The 23,099-nt window shown below is 36.7% G+C and overlaps 1 long non-coding RNA gene across 1 annotated transcript in view; it reads left to right on the forward strand.

Moving 5' to 3' along the window:
* LOC116763790 overlaps positions 1-23,099 on the forward strand; it is a 479,096-nt gene that overhangs the window by 405,662 nt on the left and 50,335 nt on the right. Inside the window, exon 7 of the long non-coding RNA XR_004352621.1 lies at positions 4,820-4,922. This is a non-coding gene — a long non-coding RNA (uncharacterized LOC116763790). The remainder of the gene's footprint in view (positions 1-4,819; positions 4,923-23,099) is intronic.

Here is a 23,099-nt window from a genome sequence, read left to right on the forward strand (position 1 = left end):
TTAATGAAGGCTTCTGGGGCCATTTCTTCTTGTTTTGGAAATAAAATAATAAAGACCCATTATCAAAGAGAATTATATAAAGCACCAGGGACCTGGTAGAAATCCAACCAACAGAGAATCTTCTGAGTAAACAACAACCTTGAGGGCTGGGAGGACCAAGTCTAAATAGCTTTTGCTTCATTGCAACACTATTTACGATAGCCAGGACAAGGAAGCAACCTAAGTGTCCATCGACAGATGAATGGATAAAGAAGATGTGGCATATATATACAATGGAATATTACTCAGCCATAAAAAGAAATGAAATTGAGTTATTTGTAGTGAGGTGGATGGACCTAGTGTCTGTCATACAGAGTGAAGTAAGTCAGAAAGAGAAAAGCAAATACTGTATGCGAACACACATATATAGATTCTAAAAAAAAATGGTTCTGAAGAACCTAGGGGCAGGACAGGAATAAAGATGCAGATGTAGAGAATGGACTTGAGGACACGGGGAGGGGGAAGGGTAAGCTGGGATGAAGTGAGAGAGTGGCATTGACATATGTACACTACCAAACATAAAATAGATAGCTAGTGGGAAGCAGCCGCATAGCACAGGGAGATCAGCTGGGTGCCTTGTGACCACCTAGAGGGGTGGGATAGGGAGGGTGGGAGGGAGATGCAAGAGGGAAGGGATATGGGGATATATGTATATATATAGCTGATTCACTTTGTTATACAGCAGAAACTAACACAACATTGTAAAGCAATTATACTCCAATAAAGATGCTAAAATAAATAAATAAATAGCTTTTGCAAGTACACAGGGAGACTCTCTTCATAAGATAGTTTTATACAATGCTTTAACAATGATTTGGAGAGTAAAAATTTTAGCTGCTTAGGTGGCTATTTTCTTTGTAAAACCACAAATTGAGTGTTTTGCTTGAATGTCTAATTGACTAATTCCTCTCCTTTCATAACTCATGTTTTTACACACACATGCAAACATGAATACATGCCATACGCACAATTTGGTATGATACTGGTGTCACACTTGAGTGTGAATAGCTAATTTTGGCAATCATTTTGTAATTCAGCGTGAGTGATGTCTCAATCCAGAGGTTTTTTGTTGGTTTTTTGTTTTTTAACACAGGCATTTAATCTCTGGTTTAAAACATCGCCTATTCTTGAGAAGGAGTGAAGTGCCAGATAGTCTTTCAACACAGTTCTGAGTGTCTGACCTACCTTAGGAATATATTCTTACTCCAAAGGAAAGAATGGTGAAAATATTAAATTAATTCCTTAGAAGGTTATTGGAGGTTTATTCTCTATCTTTTCCTCCCATGAAAATCTCTGGTTCCTGCTGCCCCATGCTGGGGACCAGTAGACAAAAGCATGGTGGTGAATCAAAGTTGCAGTTCAAGCCCTGAAAGAGAATTTCTATTAAAATGGACAACAGATGTGAACAAAGAAAAGAAATAAATCAAGGATGTGAACTCCATTCATGAGATTATTCGCACACACAAAGCATGTAGGTTTTTGTTATTTTTAACTTTCATCAATGCAACCTTCTGGGTGGAGGAGGAAATAACACCAAAAAATAAAATTAAGCAGGGAGTAAGCGACTATGGAATAGAAGGAATCGTGTCTGTGGAAAAGAATGGAATTTAAAAGAAAGCATTTTTTGAACACCTTATTTATGTAGGCACTGGTGGGGATGCTGAGAATAGAGACAGTACAACATGCCATGAGCTTTGCTTTGAAAAATCCAGAGTCCGGTGGAGAATCTAAATTACAAAATAACTGTAATATAAGAGAAACGTGAGAAGCCCAGAGGATGCAAAGTCAAATTATTCATTATATATGTTGATACAAAACTTTGATATTCTTTTCAAGAACTCTGAATTGTTTTCCTAATCAAATAATGATCTGAGCAATGGTTAGCTGTTGCATAAGAATTGAAACAATTTGTAAACAACTCAAGTAATTGTTGGCTCTTGACTTTACTCTTGCGCTGGAGAGTCTGAAGCAGTTCTGTAGAAGAAGCAGTGGAGGCAGAGGAGACTGAATTTGAAGCCTGTGATTTTTAGCACTTGGCTTGATTTCTATTTACGGTTAGTCGTTTCCTACAACTTTGAACTTCACCACATCTCTCATTCCTTACTGACCAATTAACATTCACACCACAAGTCACAGTGCCTTTTATTTGCTCTTTGGCATTCCCAACCTCAAGTAAAGACACACAAATTAGTACCACTTAGTCCAGACTTCACAAGTCTTTGGATACAATTTGGAGGTTTCTTTTAAAAAGATTAGTGGGCTTCCCTGGTGGCGCAGTGGTCGAGAGTCTGCCTGCCGATGCAGGGGACACGGGTTCGTGCCCCGGTCCGGGAGGATCCCACATGCCGCGGAGCGGCTGGGCCCGTGAGCCATGGCCGTTGAGCCTGCGCGTCCGGAGCCTGTGCTCCGCGGCGGGAGAAGCCACAGCAGTGAGAGGCCCGCGTATCGCAAAAAAATAAAAATAAAATAAAATAAAATAAAATAAAATAAAAAGATAGATTAGTTATTGGATACTTGCTGGCATAACTTTCATTCTTAAAGTGTTAAGACTGGTGACAACTGTCAAATAAGTCTCAAAATGGTCCTATAGCAATGACGAATGAAGAGAATAATAGTGCTTACTTCAGATGGTCATTACACAGATACCAAAAAACATGAGGTGACTTACTTGAGTTAGTGGAAGAAAACGGGTAAAAGTATTGGGTTTGTCCTTTCTTTCAAAGTTTGTTTTCATTTTAAGAAACATCAAGTGGATCTACAATAAATACACTAACTACTTATTTTAGGACCTCGAAGGTGCTCTAAAGTCTATGGAATAATTTTGGAAGTCTCTCCTTTTGATAAGGATATTCATGTAAGGAAATAGAAGACTGTAGTTCAGATTTTCCTGGACTCTGATCTAAATGGCAGGAACCCCCAAATCAAGTCAAAAAACTGTTCCAAATTCTATATTAGATAACTAATTAATTATTCTTCAGTGTTTAAGTAACTTAAATTTCAGTTAATCTATTGTAGGATTCAACTGCATTTTTTTGCTCTAATTTCTTTTTTATGGTAGGCATTCACACAAATTTTATTCAGTGAAGGGCATTCCCCTAGACGGTTAAATGATCGTAAAGGTTGCTTCTAAAATTTTATATGTCCAAAGTTAATGCACAAAATGGAAGATAAATTTATTTTTGATAATTTTTTTTGATTTCTCTTATTCTGAGTAGCTAGGGCTGGTAAAAACAGAGATATCTAAACAAATGGAAGAAATCAGAAAACAATATTTTCTGCTTTTAACTTATTTCTATGTAAAAGTAGATTCCAGTTTGAAATACTCTGTTTTGTGACACAGTTTCCAAGAATATATTGTGGTAGAAGTTCAGTTTGTGCCTTTAAGTAAAGGTAACTTCATGGATAAACATCTTAATTGGAAAGGGTAACATCCAGCTTCCTACCCAGATAGAATGAAAGAGGACATAAAGTTAAAAAAAAAAAATCAACAGCACTTCAGAATGATCAAATTATTTTCGCAGTGAGTGGATGGATTCTTGGACAAAGTGAATTTTAAAAGAGCATAAGAAATAGGCAGCTATTTAAGGTGCACGTGCAAGGAAGTTAGAACGGGAATTCAACCTAACAACATAGTGATGTTAGTTATTTATAATAACGAGGGATGGAGTGAAGAAGAGCCTATATAAAAGAAAATTATAGAAAAGAACCAACATTTCTTTTTCTAGTAACTTTCAACTTACATCCTCCCACCATATTTTTGTAAAAAATTCCTCTCTGCCTACAGACAAAAAAAAATTGTCTAAAGTCAGTGTAACCTGTTCTTTTCATCCTCTTGGTCTGATGAATATAACAATATAGCAAAGAGAAAGACCTAGGATGAGGGAGAGAAGCAACATTCTGGAGTAACATCTAACTGAATGATCAGTTCTTGAGAAATTAAAGACTAATTATGCATAGTTATAAAGGGGAATTTGGAATGACAGGAATAACAGAAAATTTTAAAGACCATTAAGAAAAGGCTGATGCACAACAGCTGAGTGTTCCATAATAGACTGGATATCAGTGAGATGGGGTGGTTTTGTGCCCATATGTTCATAAGTGAAGCAAAGTACACAAAAGGAACAAATTGCTTTCCCTCCACGGGTCCAAATCCTGGGTTCCGTACAGTGGACTTTCTTTCTCTCCAGTCCCATCTTCTCTCACATCCTGCCTTGCACTTCACCCTGCAGAAGCACCAAAGTGTCCACTGTGTCCTTATTCCCTTCACTGGCTTCTTCCAGCACACACTTCTGCTATGCTAATCCTTAGGAAATTCTCTCTCCATGGAAAAATTTCCCGTATTTTATTGCCACTCTTTCATCTTTTAATGTATGCAGTTCAGGCATTATCTTCTAGAGGAAATTTTCCCTGACCTCCTATTTGAACTTAGTTGCATCTTCGGGTACTCTAAGTAAAATCCTGTGTGGTTACATATATAAAAATACCGTCCATTTCCTTGTCATCTCCTTAAGTAGAGACTTCTAGCATCTCCCGTATAGGTATAGCACATAGCATGGCACAGTGCTCAGTATATACTTGGTGAAACCAACCCAATAGAACTGAAAGCTAGACTGTATCAGAGCTTGTCAAAGTGTGATCCACCACTGCGTACCAGGCTGTAAATAGTGTCCGATGCTCTGCAGTGAAATATGTACAGAACTTGAGAGTGAGAATTTAGAAATTTTGACTGCAGTTTAATATTGTTGCAATATCTGAAGTCACGACTTGTCTCACTGCACAGGGTATGGACCAGTCTGACTACTGTCAAACTTATATGGTGAGTCATGTGCGGCATGAGGTGCATAATGATCACACATGGAAAGAACACGTGACAACATTTTCAGGTTAGTCAATTGTAACCCCAAAAGGTATAGAAATATGAGAGAACATAAGCGTGTGTTTATTCTTATAACTTGTAATTTTTAATCATATTTTAATCAAATTATATTTATAATTTTAAAACAAATATATTATATGTATTTCTAGTTAATATGTGGTAAAATAAGCTTCACTGCATTATTTTTGGTCAAAAAAAAGCACTGCTCTAAATATGGCTATAGAAATAAATGAAATGATGATGGCAGTGATTCCAAAGAAATAAAGACTGAAAGAATTTCTACTGCTTTTATTTGGGATTATGATTTGTCATATATTGAATTCCATTTTGTAGCCTTAACTGATGGTGGAGTATTGAAATCACAGTTGTTTACTAAATAGTATGTATAGGCTAATGAACTAAAGAAACTATTCCAAGTTAAGGGTTATTTACGTACGAATCATAAACCATAGGTTTAAAACCAAAAGGATTGTAGAAGAAAGACTATTAAATTCAGAAGCTTTCAGAAGCAGAGGTTTAATATTTCACATCTACATATTAGTGACTTTCAGTCTTTTTGTAAAGTAGCACTTTGGACTGATAAGAATGAGAAATCATACACAACTGCTAAAGCACTGGTGAAAGGCTGAATCAAAGATGCTTTCTTAGAAAAATATTGGGAAACTGCAGAGAAGTAAGATTATGTATGAGTTTCCAGTGACATCAGAGTTTGATGTTTTCAGGAACTGGTTAATTCTATGGAAGGCCTAAGCATAGAGTAAACAAAACTAGCAGTGTATTTTTTTGAATTGCACTTGACAAATGGACATATTAACATAGCAATTCCTTTAGTATCTGTGCAATCTGAACATGATGGTGATATGAAGGAAGAATGTTTTTGATCTTCATTAATGACAATGAATGCTAGCTCTGAAATGTGTGAAAGCAAGAAAACGATGACAGATTACATCATCAGCAAATCTGGTTTGGGGTTTGTTTTGCACCAGAGCGTTGTTATGATGATGTGCCAGTTGTGACAGAAAAATGTTCCGGAGCAGGTATCTAGATTAGGAGCTTTGGTTAGAAGGCAAGTAATGCACTGTCTTCATCAAGGAAGTCTTGCTATTAAAATTAAAAAAACATATGCACTAAGCAGTACCCTAGCAATGGAGTAAAACTTGTGAATTAGGTAGAGTCTAATGCATTAAAATAGAGATTATTCTCCTTATCGTGAGATAATATGGAAACTGATTGTAAAGTGCTGTTACTGCATCCTGAGGTGAGAGGATGAAAGGGAGGAAATTCTGTCAAGAGAGTTTAAACTATGAAATACATTCTTTGTGTATCTGCAAGATAAGAAACAGTTTGGTCCCAAATGTTTAAAGATGGGAATTGGCGCCCCGGAATTTCTTCTCTCTCTGTTTGTTTTTGTTTTTCGAATGATCTTAATACTTGCATGCATGCGAGGAAGGCATGCAACCTGTTTTTCAGTGGCTGATAAAATTGAAAAGCAAAAATAAAAGTTAGAAGCTTGAAAAAGCATAGAGCTTCTATAGATTATAACAGATATCATGAAACAACAATTATCAATAAAGTGGGTGATGATCTTGATATTGCACATCTGTGAAAAATTACCACCAAACGTCTTACAAATTTAATAGAATGTTACTTTGTGATTCTAAAAATAGAAAAATCAAAATTGTACTTCATATGCCTTTATTTCTTTCATTATTCTAGTAATTTATTTTTATCGTATTTTACGAGTATAATTATAAATAAATCACCAACAGAAACAGTTCGATCACTGCAGATCGTGTGAGAACTGCTCTATATCTGTGATTCTCAAACTTGAATGTGGGGGCTTCCCTGGTGGCGCAGTGGTTAAGAAGCAGCCTGTCAATGCAGGGGACACCGGTTCGAGCCCTGGTCCGGGAGGATCCCACATGCCGTGGAACAACTAAGCCCGTGCGCCACAACTACTCAGCCTGCGCTCTAGAGCCTGTGCGCCACAACTGCTGACCCTGCGTGCCACAACTACTGAAGCCCGCACGCCTAGAGCCCGTGCTCCACAGCAAGAGAAGCCACTGTGATGAGAAGCCCGTGCACCACAGTGAAGAGTAGCCCCCTATTCCCACAACTAGAGAAAGCCTGTGCACAGCAACCTAGTGCAAGACCTAGTGCAGCCAAAAATAAATAAATAAATATTTTTAAAAATTAAAAAAAAAGCAAACTTGAATGTGCATTTGAATCACCTCAGGATCTTGTTAAAATCCAGATTCTGATTCACAGATCTCAGGTGCGGCCAGAGCATCTGTATTTCTAACCACTGCTCAGTGATGCTGCCGTCCTTGGTTGGGGACTATACTTCAAAAGGCAAGTTTCCAGATAATAGCTCTAGTTGTTCTTCAGAGAACATTTTTAGCTATTAAAGTCACTACACACTCTTGTTTTATGGGAAAATGGCCTCTAATTTTTTTTTTAACACCTTTCTTGGAGTATAATTGCTTTACAATGGTGTGTTAGTTTCTGCTTTATAACAAAGTGAATCAGCTATACATATATATATATATCCCCATATCTCCTCCCTCTTGCATCTCCCTCCCTCCCTCCCTATCCCACCCCTCTAGGTGGTCACAAAGCACTGAGCTGATCTCCCTGTGCTATGTGGCTGTTTTCCACTAGCTATCTATCTTACATTTGGCCTTTAAGTTTTCATAAAGCATTTAAAGAGTAATAGAAGTACATCGGAAGCTCATAGGGACGAGACAATTTCTCCGCAGCGACCACTGCGCCTGGTGGGCAGTGCCTCTGGTCTGAGTGGTAAGTAAACTCAAAGCTTGCTCAAAAGAAAAAGAAGGTCAGAGGAACTTTGCAATCTATCAGTGGCAGTTCCCCGGGAACTTAGCCATACTGGTTTTTTTTTGTTTTGTGGTACGCAGGCCTCTCACTGCTGTGGCCTCTCCCCTTGCGGAGCACAGGCTCCGGACGCGCAGGCTCAGCGGCCATGACTCACGGGCCCAGCCGCTCTGCGGCATGTGGGATCTTCCCGAACCGGGGCACGAACCCGCGTCCCCTGCATCGGCAGGCGGACTCCCAACCACTGCGCCACCAGGGAAGCACAAGCCATACTCTTTTTAAGTGAAGATATGTCAAGCTCTTTAATAGTACATTGTCCCTGATTTTTTGATGTGGCTCAAGTCATTGGATAGAGGTCCCTCCACTCTGCATTTCCACTGAATGCAAACTGGACACTGGTTTCTCTATAGACTCATCAGTATAAGTATTGGTGCAAAATGTAGAAATTTAAGGCTCTGATGTGTTACTTACTTTTGGAGACTAAAGTATAATAAAAGCCAGAAACAATGCTTTCTTCATGAATAGTAGTACCTTCTAATGAGTATGGGTGAGACTATGATGTTGAACTAACATAAATTTGTCCCTTTAGTTCTAGGTAGTTTGCGGGCTAAGTGATGTCTGTATTAAGTATGTTCAGGTAATATAAAAATACAACCAAGAGCCTTTGAAAGGAAATGAAAGTGGAAGTCCACAAAGTCTGCAAATCAATAGTTTTAAAACGAGTGTTGATTTGTCAACAGCACAATGCACTTAAGCAGAAAACTATGTGGAATGTTCATGGCTTTGAATATAAACAAATAAATGCAAATATAAAAATTATCCTAGCGGGTTTCCCTGGTGGCGCGGTGGTTGAGAGTCCGCCTGCCGATGCAGGGGACACGGGTTCGTGCCCCGGTCCGGGAGGATCCCACATGCCGCGGAGCGGCTAGCGGCTAGGCCCGTGAGCCATGGACGCTGAGCCTGCGCGTCCGGAGCCTGTACTCTGCAGCGGGAGAGGCCACAGCAGTGAGAGGCCCACGTACCGCAAAAAAAAAAAATTATCCTAGCATAGTTTCATTCTGATTCTTCCAAAGAAGTACATTTTCTCAGTGTTATGACAATTTCTGTAAGTTATCTTGTTCTATAAAACATATCCTTATCATTTTACCCTTAAACTGATTTTCGATAGTGTTTATTATAGAAAGAACACTGAGATGGCAAACCCCAAATATCATACATGCAGAAAAAAATCATTAAAATTAAAAAAATCTCATTTAGACTATTTGAAGAAAATTTGATACTATGAAGTAAAAAAGCTTTTCTTCTTATCTTTCCCAAAGAGCTTTCTTTGTATACAAATGTGATATACATCATAAAGCTAAACTTAAATGGTCATAAGAATGAATTGTGCCACATTACAATAATTATCAACTCTCAAAGCAAATTTAAGCATAAATTATGGCATGAAAATTCACATGTCTGCCTAAGTATCAAAAAATGTACTTGATTTATAGAACTTATATATTCTCATTTGAAGGGAATTTCTAAAATAATAATGATAAAGAACTTCTAGACCTCTTTTTATCTGCTGACTATAAAACACATCAAGAATACCCATTCAACAATGTAACACTTAATAAAATTTCCAAGATGGACACATGGCTTTATTTTTCCAGCTCTCTCAAAATGTCATTTGAAGTTTTCTATTTTTTTCCCAAAATGTTTAAGATGAAATCCTTTTTTTAGTCTACATCATTTCCTATTTTTTCCAATGACAGTAAAATCTGATTATTAGCAAAATGATAGAGTGCTTTCTGACAACCAGCTGTCACAGAGTCACGCTGGGAATTAGAGAAAAGGACGAGTTAGCAAGTAAAAAAATAAAACAACCAGCCTCTAACTCATGTCAGATATACTCACAGGATGTTTTGAAATAGCAGAGGCCAGAACAAAATTGGATTGTAACAGATGAAGAGAATATCTTTTAAAACTTTTACTTTCATAATGACCTGAAGTGATTTACAAAGCAAAATCCAGAAATATTACATTAACGATGATCTAGGATTTAAAAATCTCTAAAGAGAAGAATAATTTGTTAGATTGAGTGAATAATCACAGCAGGTTACTTTCAAATAACCAACTATACACTTCCTTTATATGTATTTGTGCTCTCATATAATTAATCTCATCACTTGTTTCTAAATAGCCTGTGGGTATTTTCGTGATTTAATATTAAAATATGACTTCCAGAGATCTCTGTTTTTATCAGAATTTATTCTTAACTTCTGAAAAGAATTGCTTTTATTTACAGTTATCCAGTGCAGGTAGCTGTGCCTATATGAATTTCTATCTGTTGGGATCCACTGTTGGATTCTTAAGTTGTTGCAAATGCAATCATTTTTAAAGAAAATGTTGGGATATCTTTGTAAGAATGCCCCTCTATGGTGACAAAGCTTATTGATGTTTTCCTTTGACAGTTTTTCCAATCTGACCTTAAAATCTCCAGTCTTATTAACCTAACGCTTTGGGTGTTGTAATTGCCATGAAAAAGACAGTAGAGGAAAAGACCACCATGCATAATTAAGATAGATAATAGCAGAGAAAAAATAAGTGTCTCCTACAAACTTTGAATATGCCAACAAACATTTTATTCACCAGTTAACTGATCCCTCATGTATTTCTAAAAGTGGAACTGAGGTTAATTGAGAATGGGCTTTTAGATACAAATTTTATGAAAATAATTAAGCTCCAATTGTCTGCTAATTTCATGATTTTGAGTAGTATTTGTGCCAAATTGGGGATAATTTAAGTCTACCCTTTATGAGTGTTTGCCATTAAACAAGTACTCAGTGAGTAAATTGGTCCAACATTACTATGCATTGTGATTTTTCTCCATGATTTATTCTTTTAAAGCTACTGTGCTATGTACACTTATTTTGAATGAAATAATAAACATGTATAGGCCTTCCATTTACACAGGTTGCCTTAATTCGAGACTTGATATCCATCCATGGTAAACATTTACATTGTTAAATAGGGCTCCCCCAACATGGAGGGGCAAGGACAAGAATAAAATTTTATATTAGACATCTACCATATGTCTAAATATTTAAAAGTTATAAACTGAGGTATCAGATTTTAAAATTGTTCAACCCTCGTACTCCATCAAATATACTTTTATACCAAAAGAATTTGTGCAAAGCTATAATTTTTTATATATTGAAAGTTGAGATGATATCAAAGAAAATGGAATTATTATTGCACATGTTTGGGTATGCTGTTTATGAACCAGATATATTTGATGACTAATAATATAAATACATTAGTTATTTATTTTAGCACATTTCTGCTCTAATTTTGCTGCTATTAACAACATTTTTACATTATTTTTGTGTGTTGGCAGTCATGCTCTAAAGCATTAAAAGTAGACCCACTGAATACATTTTTATCAAGATGTAAATTAAATGTGTAATATTAAAAGTAGTTTTCATGTTTTCAAGAAGGTGTATTCTTTCTAAAATATTAAATTTATCTCCTAACAGTAAAGACAAATGCAAATTTTGATTTTCATACACCAAATGTTGCAGTAAAATTATTAAAATATTAAAAATATATTTTAAAAAAATTATTATAAAAAATTAATTCAAATTTATTAAGTATTTTTTGTTAAAATATTATTTTAGCATTCAGTATCCATCTGGTGGTCATTGTAAATTGTCAGGATCATGTCGTAGGCATGTTACTTGACCACATATATACAAATTTAAGGGTAATAGGAATTGTTTAATACTGCAAAATGTTCATTAGTCGCCACATGGAACTTTTGTGTACCCAAGGTAATCTATGAGTACCTTCAGAACCACAAATTGGGACACAAAGAGAAGCCTAAAAATGGATACTCCCAGAGCTACTGGAAAATCATATTTCATTATGCAAAAATCTATCGCATTCGTAGTGTCTGAGAGGAAGGATTTGGTTAATTCATTTGTCTTTTTTCTTACTTAATGTGTTTGCTTCCCAAATCGTCTCTGCACTTCGAAGCAGCGTCCATCTCCAGTGCTGGCAATGACACATCTCACAGATTTTTGAGCACTATGGACTTCTGTTTTGAGGGTATAGGGCATAAGATGGGATAAAGTGTTTTGCTGGGGCTCGAATGGTGGCTGGTCAGGAAAGCAGTTGTTTAGGGTTCCAGGTGTAGCTCAGGTGCTGGAACTGAGCTCTGCCTCCTGAGTGACGTAGGCACTCATGTTTCCTTTAATGCAGCTTTTGTTTTTCTGTTTGTGATACGCAGAATTTTTAAAAATATAGGGCCCAAGAGAGGGCTCTTCCTGTCCAGGTTCCAGGGCAGTTTTGTTTTTGTTTTGTTTTGTTTTCCCCAAGTATGATGCAGAGGGCCTAAGAAATCAGTTTGGGAACTCAGCATACAATCATACTCAGTCAAGGATGTATGTATGCATGTGGCTGATTCACTTTGTTGTGCGACAGAGGCTAGTGCAGTATTGTGAAGCAGTTGTAGTCCAATCAAGGTATATTAAACAAACAAAAAAAAGGCACTTTAATGATGGAAAATTTCAAACTCAAATTTGGATTTATTTAAAGGAAGAAAAGAAACTACATAGGTATATATTATATGATTTACATCTGTGTAAAGTATAATTTATGTTTTGGAGTTTTATGTGGTTTGTGCATAGAACATGGACATTTACAATTAATATTTGTAGATCAATACCAGTCACCTTCCCATTAGAGATTACCTAATGTCGCCTTGAGAAAATTCTCCGGAAAGAATTCCGTGTGCTTTGCAAACAATTTTGTAAAATCATGTTTTATTATTTATACTTAATGTGATGTTAATTATATCTATGAATTATAATTCTGTCAAGGAAAAAAACATATTTTTATATAAAAGACAAAAAAAGCAAAAAAAAAAAGAAAAAGAGAGAGAGAGACTTGCTATCCATCCAAATGGCAAAAGTCTGGCAACTGGCAACTTATAATATAAATCTGTCAAATATGTCCTGCTGCTTTATAGTGTGGCCACCTGCCAAATAGCTCTGCATTGCATCCTCAATAGGTTTGACAAGAGGCAGTGGAAAGGGACTCAGCTATAATGCTATGGCTCAATTAGTAAACACTTGTTCAGAAAATCTTTAATTGTTTAAATTGAGTATACAGTCTGGTAGAACGTGCAGGTTTGTAGCTTGATAGGAACAAAGCTAATTCTGCTTAGATATTTTAGAATACCTCTTTTAAGGACATCTCTTAGTTATTAATTACATGTTTAGGATCCCTATTTTAGATAAAGGGCAAATAAAGTACAAGTCCTCAAGGGCTGAATTGATAATAAGTGGAGCAAAAGCATGAACTCTTCCCCTGTTCCACATTTGAAAGTTTGTGATCTGGGGTTTAAACCAAATGGATTTCTCAGGAGTAATGCTTCCATCAGAGTCTAGAGCTCCCATTCTTAAATAAATCACTTACATATAAGGTTATCTAAATGTCTGAAGTAAAACATATCACTGTGGTGTTTTGGTTTTTTTTATATTCATAAGTTAAGAGACAGCCTAAGTGAGGTGAATAAAAGCTTTACAGAATTGGGCATTTGGAGCAAAGAAACAAGAGAAATTATACATATAAAGTATCCAAGAGACATAGGACAATATAAATGCTTAACCTAGAATCATCGCATATTTGTGATGGATGTTACCTTAGAGATGATCTAATCCAATTCTTAATTTTAGATATGAAGTAAATGAGGGCTCAGTGATTCTAGTCTAGTGCTATACTCTTAGTGCAGTTCATTGATGTTCATTAGAATCATCTAGAGAGCATGTTAAAAAGCTGATTCAGCATACCAGTGACTCAAGTGTTTGGAATGGAGTAGCAGAAAACCTTATTTTCAACAGATGTCCTAGGTGATTCTCAGGCATGTTGTCCATGGACCTCACTTTTGGAAACCCTTTAGGACCCCATGTATCTCCTCTGCATAGAAGATAGTACTGAAGGTCATGCAGGCCAGGAGGAAAATGGCTGATGAGTAACATGATAGAAATGCAAGAAAATAAGAATTATTAAGGTTTCTCAACCGCCACAACCCTGGGAAATAGGAGTGAAGAGCGGTAACTCCAAATATGACACCGGTGTTTTCATTTTGACACTCGAGCTGGGACAATTCCGTTTCCAGTTTGTGCCCAGCATCATTCCCTATTCTCTCCTTTATTTACCACTTTGTATGTGTGTTTGTGTGTGTTAATATCTGTCTGTCTAACACCATGAACTCCTTTGAAGGAAGGAACTATCTTACTTTTTTACCTGCTCTCTACCTCTCTTTCCTCACTTCTAGAACTGTTCACATAAGGGTGTTGCATACGTAAAGTACTCTGGCGAAAACATGCTACCAGAATTTGTCTCTGAGTGTCTTGTTATCAAAAAATCTTAATATATCCAAATATCAGATAGCTTTAACGTTGGAATTTTGCGCAACTAAATATACCCATATTCTGCTGGTCTGGGAAGATAGTTCTAAAAGCAAGGGAAAGACATCAATACTTGGGAAGACATCAATGAGTGCTGAGGTAGATGAGCAAAGCTGGAATTACCTATAGCTGGAGTAAATGCTTCCAGGTAGGACTTGAGGGCAACTAGTGAGGGTGTCTGTCGAAATGTGTAGCATCTAGCATATTTCTTAACGCCTAAAGTTTATTACTTTGAGTTAAGGCAGTTCCCTTGTTAAAAATCCAAATAGTTCTGGGAAAGAGAATTTATGAAGTCATATTAGTGTCACCAGGGATAACAAGTTGCCTGTTAGTCCATCAATAGTATGCCAAATAATGAATGAATAAACAAACAAATGTTTGCTGAGGGCAACTGAATTTACCCAATTTATGGAAGACTGAGGATTAAATCCAGCAGGCTGGTAAATTCTTTTGACTCCATGCCAGTAGCCTTAGGGAGTAAATGTCTCAAGATGGGGGAGTGGAGGAGGGGCTTATAGAGGAGTGGGTATGCTGCCCTTAGCACTTTTTTCTGCTCACAAAGAATTAATGGCATTTACCCAGTTAAGGATATAGATAAATGGATGAAGTCAATTTTGGCTCATCTTATGTACATTATCTGTAGCAAAATGTCACCCACATAACAGGCACCTGCATAGTGCTTCCATGGCTTTTAGTAGGAGCCTTAGGTGAGTGTAATTAATGGGGATGGGTTGGTATCAATGAAAACAACTTTGCATTCATTTAAATATTTGCTGCTGTAATTTATTTATTTATTTATTTTTTAACATCTTTATTGGGGTATAATTGCTTTACAATGGTGTGTTAGTTTCTGCTTTATAACAAAGTGAATCAGTTATACATATACATATGTTTCCATATCTCTTCCCTCTTGCGTCTCTCTCCCTCCCACCCTCCCTATCCCACCCCTCCAGGCGGTCACAAAGCACCAAGACGATATCCCTGTGCCATGCGGCTGCTTCCCACTAGCTATCTACCTTACGTTTGTTAGTGTGTACATGTCCATGACTCTCTCTCGCCCTGTCACAGTTCACCCTTCCCCCTCCCCATATCCTCAAGTCCGTTCTGCAGTAGGTCTGTGTCTTTATTCCTGTCTTACCCCTAGGTTCTTCATGACATTTTTTTTTCTTCTTAAATTCCATATATATGTGTTAGCATACGGTATTTGTCTTTTTCTTTCTGACTTACTTCACTCTGTATGACAGACTCTAGGTCTATCCACCTCATTACAAATAGCTCAATTTCGTTTCTTTTTATGGCTGAGTAATATTCCATTGTATATTGCTGTAATTTATTTTTAACACCACATCCCTAGATGCTAACCTAGGGATGTTGTGTTAACTTACTAGTATTTTTTTGTGGGGTAGCAGAGAGGGGCATTGAGAGCAGCTATGTTTACATTTTCCTTTTTGTAAAAGTGCTCCAATGATGGAATGACCAGACCTCAGTAAGTGATTTTTCTACTTGGTTACCAACAAAAATAAATTCTTCATGTATGAAATATGGGTAATGATACAGCCCTATAGTGTTCTTGAGAGAATTAAATAAGGCAGTATCTGTAATATTAGCACAGTTCTTGGCTCAAAGTTAGGGCTTAATTAATGGTCCTTATGGTTGCAATATATGTGTGTTGTTAAGAGTAAGCAAAAGCAAAACAATAGTGGTTGCCCACATTCCCATGATGCTTTATTGAGTTCTTTAGACAATGAAGAAAACATGATTAGGATTCTCTATATGAACAAAATTTTTAGCATTTTCAAATATGTGGATAATTGAAATGTTTGCATTTGAAGCAAACAAAGAATAGAACAAACAGGTATTTGTGTATTTTAATAAAGTGTTACCTAATTAGTAGCCATACCGGGAAAGTTGAAGGCTAGATAACAAATTCACATGGCCTAATCATATGGTCATCTCGGTAAATGCAGAAAAAGCATTCGATAAAATTCAATGTCCATTTATGATAAAGATTCTCAACATAGTGGGTATAGGGGGAACATACCTGAACATAATGAAGGCAATATATGACAAACTCACAGCTAATATACTAAACTGTGAAAAGCTAAAAGCTTTTCCTCTAAGATCATGAACAAGGCAAGGATGCCCATTCTTGCCACTTTTATTCAACATATTATTCAGCATCCTAGCCACAGAAATCAGACAAGAAAAAGTGATAACAGACATCCAAATAGGAAAAGAAGTAAAACGGTTAGTATTTGTAGATGACATAAGACTATATATATAAAACCCTAAAGATGCCACAAAAAACTATTACAGCCAGTAAATGAATTCAGTAAAGTTGCAGCATACAAAAATCAATAAAGAGAAATTCTTTGCATTTATATACATGAATAAATATAAAGATAAATATACACACACACATATACATATATATATATAATGGAATATTACTCAGCCATAAAAAAAGAAAGAAATCTTGCCATTTGTGACAACATGGGTGGACCTAGAGGGTATTATGCTGAAATAAGTCAGAGAAAGACAGATATCATCTGATTTCACTTATATGTGGAATCTAAAAAACAAAAGAATGAACAACAAAAAAAACTGAAATAGACTCGGATGCAGAAAACAAACTGGTGGTCACCACAGGGGTAAGAGGTGGTGGGTCTGGCAAAAGAGGTGAAGGGGATTCAGAGGTACTCAGTTGTAAAATAATAAGCCACAGGGATGTAAGGTACAGCATAGGGAATATAGTCAATAATATTGTGATAACTTCGCATGGTGACTTATGGTTACTAGACTTATCCTAGTGATCAGTTCTTAATGTATGTAAGTGTTGAACCACTCTGTTGTACACTTGAAACTAATAATACTGTATGTCAACTATACCACAATAAAAAAATTAAAAAAAAAGAATTCCAAACAGCTTTCAGGTGGAATTACATCTTTTTTTTTTTTTTTTTTTTTTTTTTACAATTTGAACTTAAAAAAATATTGAAATATAGTTGATTTACAATGTTGTGTTAGTTTCAGCTGTATGGCAAAGTGATTCAGTTATATATATATATTATATATATATAATATATATATATTCTTTTTTTTACTTTCTGTTCCATTATAGTTTATTACAAGATACTGAGTGTAGTTCCCTGTGCTATACAGTAGGTCCTTGTTGGTTATCTATTTTATATATAGTAGTGTGTATATTTTAATCCCAAACTCCTAATTTATCCATTTGCCCCACTTTGATAACCATAAGTTTGTTTTCTATGTCTGTGAGTCTATTTCTATTTTGCAAATAAGTTTAATTAGTATCATTTTTTTTAGATTCTACATATAAGTGATATCATATGGTATTTGTCTGGGGCTTACTTCACTTAGTATGATAATCTCTAGGTCCATCCATGTTGCTGCAAATGGCATTATTTCATTCTTTTTTTATGGCTGAGTAGTATTTCATTGTCTATATATTTGTATACAATACATATACATACATATACATACTATATATATATGCCACATCTTTATCCATTCATCTGTCTATGGACATTTAGGTTGATTCCATATCTTGGCTATTGTAAATAGTGCTGCTATGAACATTGGGGTGCGTGTATATTTTTGAATTATGTTTTTCTTCAGATATATGCCCAGGAGTCGGATTTTAGGAGCATATGGTAGCTCTATTTTAGTTTTTTAAGGAAACTTCATACTGTTTTACATAGTGGCTGCACCAATTTACATTCCCACGAAGAGTGTACTAGAGTTCCTTTAAAGTCCACTGGTCATTAGCTGAACCTGAACTCCTCTTTTGGCAGGCAATGAAAACATTTTCTGTTCATCTTTAGGACTTGTAATATATAAATTGTCACCCATAATCTAGATACTTGAAATTAAAAAGTTAAACTATTTTTAGATAAATAAATAGTTAAAATTATTATGCAAACAAAAAGAATTATATAAATCTTACTTTTAGCTGAGTTTGGTTTTTCTCCTCTGTAATTAGACATTTTTCAGACAGATCTCATAAATACACTTACTCTTTACCATAAACATATACACGGAAAATCATTATTGTGTAATTACTGAAGCTGGGAAATTTTTGTACTGAATTTGCTATAGTGGGAAGCACTCTGAGTTCGGGATCACAAGGACTGTGTTTTGTTAGCATTCTACATCTAATACAGTTACCAAACCAGGTTCATTTGCCCAAAGCACAGCAAGTCAAACGCAGAGACGCAGAGGTTTACAGCAGAGAAAGGGGTTGTTCACAAGGCAGCCAAGCTAGGAGAGGAAAGAACGAGTCTCAAATCTACCTCCCTGAAGGCCAGGGGCCTGAGATGTTTATGGGATGAAGCTGAGGTACTGGGAGCGAGAGTGGGGAAAGATCATTGGAGACAAGAAAAAGGTGGGCAACTGTTCTGCACAGATGCACAGCTAAGCTCCTGGCTTCTTCAAGGTACGCATGCTCAGAAAATGGCAGCGTTGGCCTACTCTGAGGGTGGGGTTTTGGCCATCTGAAGTCAAAAGGTCACCAAGTGAACAATTGTGCATGCCCAGATGGAGGGTCGGTAGACTTAACCAGTTGTAATGGCTGGTGCTCGAACAGGATGCTGCCAGCTCCAAGTTGCTAAAAAACAAGTTGGGCGAACACCTTATTGCTTAGGCTGCATGATACTTGGAGGATGCCGGCAAGTTTTTTATAAAAACAGTTAAAGCGTGCTTGAGTGAAGGCCGGTTACAGGTGTAATGGATCTAACTGACGATTAACTTCGGTTTCAATAGGAGAAGACACCAGGTAAGTTTCTTGCACTGAGACTCAATATTCTTCCGTTAGAAATGAAATCTTTGGTTCCTTTGTACTTTGCAGAGTCAGATAATATCACAGATGTGGAATGCTCTGAAAAAGCTGTGAAGCGTGGTAAAAAGAGAAGTTTACACGAGTGTTGCTATGCCCTTGCTCAGCTCCTGCTGTGCCAACTATGTTCCAATGAAACCTAACTAGGCAGAGTCATGGTTACCTAATTTTCAGGAATTGACTTCCCCAAGCCTAGCAAACATGACACAAAACACAATGCATATTGGGACCCTCTTGCTTTGCATTTCACTGAGCAGAACATGATTTGGTCCACAGGCCAATTGCCATCTTCTTTACATATCAAAATCTGGCCAAGCCCATGAGGCCTGTGTGTTCCAGCCACAATTATCTCATTTTCTCTGAATTCTCTTCATAGTACTTCGTGCAACTTGAGGACTAAATTGTTTATCCATTGCTTTGTATCCAAGCAAACTTTGGATCCTAAGGGTAAAGTGCATATCTGATGTATGCTTTTACGCCCAACAGAATCTAGCAGAGTACTTGGCACAGAGTAGAGAGTAGGCAGTGGTGGATGAGCAGGCATTTCTTTCTTTCTTTTTTTTTTTTTTTGCGGTACGCGGGCCTCTCACTGCTGTGGCCTCTCCCGTTGCGGAGCACAGGCTCCGGACATGCGGGCTCAGTGGCCATGGCTCACGGGCCCAGCCGCTCCGCAGCATGTGGGATCTTCCTGAACCGGGGCACGAACCCGTGTCCCCTGCATCGGCAGGTGGACTCTCAACCACTGCGCCACCAGGGAAGCCCCAGCCTACCACTTTTGATAGCAGCTAGAGAAGCACGGGAACGTTGGGGCAGTTAGAAGACAGGAGATGAGCCAAAGGTAAATTGAAAAACTAAGTTTAAACAAGGAGAGGGAACTCTACTCAATATTTTGTAATAACCTATAAGGGAAAAGAATCTGAAAAAAAATAGATACATATGTATGTATGACTGAATCACTTTGCTGTACACCTGAAACTAACACAACATTGTATATCAACTATACTTCAATAAAAAAATAAAGAAAAAAAAGTAGGTTTAGACATGATGAATACGAGACAACTGAAATGAAGGATTAATTCAAATCCACAGGTCAAATTCAATATAATAGGAGATCTTTTTCACAAAGAAATAATGTATAATTTTATTAAACTACAATTTAAATCAGTTGTCCAACGATCATGTATCAAAGATGCAGTAAGATGTGAAAAGGATGAAGGGAAGGGAACTATTATTTCACGTGCCTATTATGTGTCAGGGTCTGGAAGAATGCTTTATATAAACTCCAGTTTATGAGAAAGGATGTGGTTTTCTGTTAAGCTATAGATAGTGCCAGGGTGAAAGCAACTCTAATGATGATACTTGGATTAAGAAAGATGGGACAATTCTGGAATTTAAATGTTGTGGTGTTCTTCCTCCCTCAATATTAGGAGTTATAATGGAGGACAAAATATCTGCCAATGCTTATTAAAAGAAAGCCTGAGAGTGCTGAAAAGAACAGTTAGTGACAGATACCAGGAAATATTTTCTATGATATTATTGTAGGATTTGCACGGCATGTGCATGATCTCTGCAATTCATAAGCAGACAGAGGAATCATGCTGGGTTCTTTGACTTTCTATCAAGCTCATCAAAGAAAGCAGAACAAAATGAATTGCAAAGACATACATTTGAGGAGAGGTGTTTGAACATATATGAGAAAACAAAATGAAAGGGAAGTTAATAGCCATGATTTTTTTTTAAGGAGGGGAAAGTCAAATAAATAGTCTTTTGTTTTTCTTCTAAGAAAAATTTGAATTCTAATGGACCTTAGACAACATATCACCTTTTGGGAGCTATTAGTTTTTGTATGGAGTGGTCCATACAATGACATTTTATTGAATCTATTGAATCTAGATGAGAATAGGCCAAAACTGTAATTGTTTTCAGAAGTTTGAAGTCACCAAAAACATATTTCAGTAGAGAATGTGAAAGAAAAATTATGTTTAAGCCATGGGAAAAAAGATACAGAAGTGACACTTTGAAAGAGAATGAGGTGTCATTAAAAGTTTTTTCATGATAAAGGAAAATTCCATTGGCTTTTTTTTTTTTTACATCTTTATTGGAGTATAATTGCTTTACAATGGTGTGTTAGTTTCTGCTTTATAACAAAGTGAATCAGTTATACATATACATATGTTCCCATATCTGTTCCCTCTTGCGTCTCCCTCCCTCCCACCCTCCCTATCCCACTCCTCCAGGCGGTCACAAAGCACCGAGCTGATCTCCCTGTGCTATGCGGCTGCTTCCCACTACCTACTTTACGTTTGGTAGTGTATATATGTCCATGCCTCTCTCACGCTTTGTCACAGCTTACCCTTCTCCCTCCCCATATCCTCAAGTCCATTCTCTAGAAGGCATGTGTCTTTATTCCTGTCTTACCCTTAGGTTCTTCATGACATTTTTTTTCTTAAATTCCATATATATGTGTTAGCATACGGTATTTGTCTTTCTCTTTCTGACTTACTTCACTCTGTATGACAGACTCTAGGACTGTCCACCTCATTACAAATAGCTCAATTTCGTTTCTTTTTATGGCTGAGTAATATTCCATTGTATATATGTGCCACATCTTCCTTATCCATTCATCCGATGATGGACACTTAGGTTGTTTCCATCTCCGGGCTATAGTAAATAGAGCTGCAATGAACATTTTGGTACATGACTCTTTTTGAATTATGGTTTTCTCAGGGTATATGCCCAGTAGTGGGATTGCTGTGTTATATGGTAGTTCTATTTGTAGATTTTAAGGAACCTCCATACTGTTCTCCACAGTGGCTGTATCAATTTATATTCCCACCAACAGTGCAAGAGGGTTCCCTTTTCTCCACACCCTCTCCAGCATTTATTGTTTCTAGATTTTTTGATGATGGCCATTCTGACTGGTGTGAGATGATACCTCATTGTAGGTTTGACTTGCATTTCTCTAATGATTAATGATGTTGAGCATTCTTTCATGTGTTTGTTGGCAGTCTGTATATCTTCTTTGGAGAAATGTCTGTTTAGGTCTTCTGCCCATTTTTGGATTGGGTTGTTAGTTTTTTTGTTATTGAGCTGCATGAGCTGCTTATAAACTTTGGAGATTAATCCTTTGTCAGTTGCTTCATTTGCAAATATTTTCTCCCATTCTGAGGGTTGTCTTTTGGTCTTATTTATGGTTTCCTTTGCTGTGCAAAAGCTTTGACGTTTCATTAGGTCCCATTTGTTTATTTTTGTTTTTATTTCTATTTCTCTAGGAGGTGGGTCAAAAAGGATCTTGCTGTGATTTATGTCATAGAGTGTTCTGCCTATGTTTTCCTCTAAGAGTTTGATAGTTTCTGGCCTTACATTTAGGTCTTTAATCCATTTTGAGCTTATTTTTGTGTATGGTGTTAGGGAGTGATCTAATCTCATACTTTTACATGTACGTGTCCAGTTTTCCCAGCATCACTTATTGAAGAGGCTGTCCTTTCTCCACTGTACATTCCTGCCTCCTTTATCAAAGATAAGGTGACCATATGTGCCTGGGTTTATCTCCGGGCTTTCTATCCTGTTCCATTGATCTATCTTTCTGTTTTTGTGCCAGTACCATACTGTCTTGATTACTGTAGCTTTGTAGTATAGTCTGAAGTCAGGGAGCCTGATTCCTCCAGCTCCGTTTTTTGTTCTCAAGATTGCTTTGGCTATTCGGGGTCCTTTGTGTTTCCATACAAACTGTGAAATTTTTTGTTCTAGTTCTGTGAAAAATGCCAGTGATAGTTTGATAGGGATTGCATTGAATCTGTAGATTGCTTTGGGTAGTAGAGTCATTTTCACAGTGTTGATTCTTCCAGTCCAAGAACATGGTATATCTTTCCATCTATTTGTATCATCTTTAATTTCTTTCTTCAGTGTCTTATAATTTTCTGCATACAGGTCTTTTGTCTCCTTAGGTAGGTTTATTCCTAGATACTTTATTCTTTTTGTTGCAGTGGTAAATGGGAGTGTTTTCTTGATTTCACTTTCATATTTTTCATCATTA

This window comes from Phocoena sinus, chromosome 12 (assembly GCF_008692025.1).
Source record: "Phocoena sinus isolate mPhoSin1 chromosome 12, mPhoSin1.pri, whole genome shotgun sequence".
NCBI classification, from domain to species: Eukaryota; Metazoa; Chordata; class Mammalia; order Artiodactyla; family Phocoenidae; genus Phocoena; species Phocoena sinus.